Raw genomic sequence first — 3,066 nt, 5'->3', positions numbered from 1 at the left:
ATCATGTCCAAGATTAGTAGACCGACTCCTTCCTGCATCTACTACTATTACTCCACACATCGACCGCTATCCAGCATGCATCTAGTGTATTAGGTTCATGGAAAACGGAGTAATGCAATAGGAACGATGGCATGATGTAGACAAGATCTATCTATGTAGAGATAGACCATATCATTTTATCCTTAGTAACAACGATACATACGTGTCGGTTCCCCTTCTGTCACTGGGATCAAGCACCATAAGATCGAACCCACTACAAAGCACCTCTTCCCATTGCAAGATAAATAGATCAAATTGGCCAAACAAACCCTAAATATTGGAGAAGAAATACGAGGCTATAAGCAATCATGCATATAAGAGATCAAAGAAACTCAAATAACTTTCATGGATATAAAAAGATAGATCTGATCATAAACTCAAAGTTTGTCGATCCCAACAAACACACCGCAAAAGAGTTACATCATATGGATCTCCAAGAGACCATTGTATTGAGAATTCAGCGAGAGAGAGGAAGCCATCTAGCTACTAACTACGGACCCGAAGGTCTACAAAGAACTACTCACTCATCATCGGAGAGGCACCAATGGAGATGGAGAACCCCATCCGACATGGTGTCTAGATGGATCTGGTGGTTCTGGACCCTGAGGCGGCTGGATGAGTATTTCGTCGACCTGCGTGGGGTTTCTGGAATATTGGGGTTTTTATAGAGCAAAGATGCGGTCCCGGGGGCACCCGAGGTGGGCACAACCCACCAGGGCGCGCCTGGGCCTCCTGGCACGCCCCGGTGGGTTGTGCCCCCCTCGGGGCACCCCCCAGGTGCAGTCAGGGCCCATTACGTTCCTTTTGGTCCCAAAAAAATCTTCGTGGAGTTTTGTTGCGTTTGGACTCTGTCTGATATTGATTTCCTGCGATATAGAAAACATGCAGAAAACAGCAACTAGCACTTGGCACTATGTCAATAGGTTAGTACCAAAAAATGATATAAAATGACTGTAAAACATCCAAGATTGGTAATATAACAACATGGAACAATAAAAAAAATATAGATACGTTGGAGACGTATCAGCATCCCCAAGCTTAACTCCTACTCGTCCTTGAGTAGGTAAGTGATAAAAACAGAATATTTGATGTGGAATGCTGCCTATCATGTCATATCATATTCTTTTCTTTATAGCATGGACAATTGGACTTTTATGTGATTCAAAGCAATAGTCTAGTTTTGATATAATAATTTAGATACTCAAGCATATCAACAAGCAACCATGTCTTTCAAACTATCAACGCTAAAATAAGTTATCCCTAGCCCATCATGCTCAACCATTGATCCATTCATGAAACACACTCAAATATTAGCTACACCCAATACTTAAGTACGATCATATTGCCTCCTAGTTGGTGCTTTTATAAGAGAAGATGGAGACTCAAATTCAAAATAAAAATTCCATAAAATAAAAGAAAGGCCCTTCGCAGAGGGAAGTAGGGATTTGTAGAGGTGCCAGAGCTCAAAGCGAAAAAATAGAGATAAAAACATTTTGGGTGGTGTATCCATCCCACCAACAAAAACGACTTAGAGTTCGCAACACTTTCCATGCTAGATATATCATAGGTGGTTCCCAAATAGAAAATAAAGTTTATTCCTTTTTCCACCATAATTTCACTTTCCATGGCTAGCCGTATCCACGATTGCCCTCCATACCAACACTTTCCAAGGAATTTATTATTTGACAACATAAAGTAAATTCATTTTTGCATTTCGGGATTGGCCATCCCTAAAACCTGTGCCTTACTCTCGTGCAATGACAAGTGAATAAACACTCATCGTGAGAATAACACATCCAGCATGGAAAATATTAGCCACCCCTCACCGCTCCGCGAGCAAAACAAATACACAAAAGAGAAGTTTATTTTGAAAATTAGAGATGGCACATGCAAATTTGCTTAGAACAGCAAAAGAATACCACATATAGGTAGATATAGTGGACTCTTGTGGCAAAACTAGTTTAAAGGATTTTGGATGCATAGGTAGAGATCATACTTGGTGCAAAATGAAGGCTAGCAAAAAGATTGAGAAGTGACCAACCAAGAAATGAATAATCTCATAAGCAAGCATTAAGCATAATTAACACTGAATAATGCACCACAAGTAGGATATAATTTCATTGCATGACTATTGACTTTCGTGCTTGCATAGGGAATCACAAACCTTATCACCAATATTCTTACTAAAGCATAATTACTCATCAACATAACTCACATATCATATCTCAAAACTATTACTAAGAATCAAGTTTATTTTGTCCAATGATCTCCATGAAAGTTTTTATTATATCCTTCTTGGATATCTATCACTTTGGGACTAATTTTCATATGTTTCTTTTCATAATCTCAAACAAATATAAGTGAAGATAATGAGCATAATTATTTTTCTTTCTCTCAAAATAATATAAGTGAAGCGAGAGAGAATTTCTTCAAAATTTCACTAACTCTCAAATAAATCTAAGTCAAGCAAGAGAGCATTTCTTGAAAAATAATAAAGCACACCATGCTCAAAAAGATATAAGTGAAGCACTAGAGCAAGTCCATTACTCATAAAAATTTAAGTGAAGCATAAAGAGCAATTCTATCAAGTTATGACATAATTTTGGCTGTACCAAATAGGTGTGTCCAGCAAGGGTTGATGACTTAAAACACAAAATAAAACAAGCAAAGACTCATATCATACAAGACGCTCCAAGAAAAACACATATTATGTGACGAATAAAAATATAGCTTCAAGTAAAATACCGATGGTCGTTAGAGGAAAGAGGGGATGCCACTCGGGGGCATCCCCAAGCTTAGTTGGTTGCTCATTCTTTGGATAATATCTTGGGATGCCGGGGCATCCCCAAGCTTAGGCTCTTCTATCCTTCCTTCATCCATCGTAAGATAACCCAAAACTTGAAAACTTCAATCACACAAAACTCAACAAAACCTTCGTGAGATCCCTTAGTATAAGAAAGCAAACCACTACTATAAGTACTGTATCAAACCAATTCATATTTTGTTCTTGCATTATATCTACTGTAT

The sequence above is a fragment of the Triticum aestivum genome, chromosome 1A (genome assembly GCF_018294505.1).
Source record: "Triticum aestivum cultivar Chinese Spring chromosome 1A, IWGSC CS RefSeq v2.1, whole genome shotgun sequence".
In the NCBI taxonomy this organism is placed as follows: domain Eukaryota; kingdom Viridiplantae; phylum Streptophyta; class Magnoliopsida; order Poales; family Poaceae; genus Triticum; species Triticum aestivum.
This window is presented reverse-complemented; position numbering follows the sequence as displayed.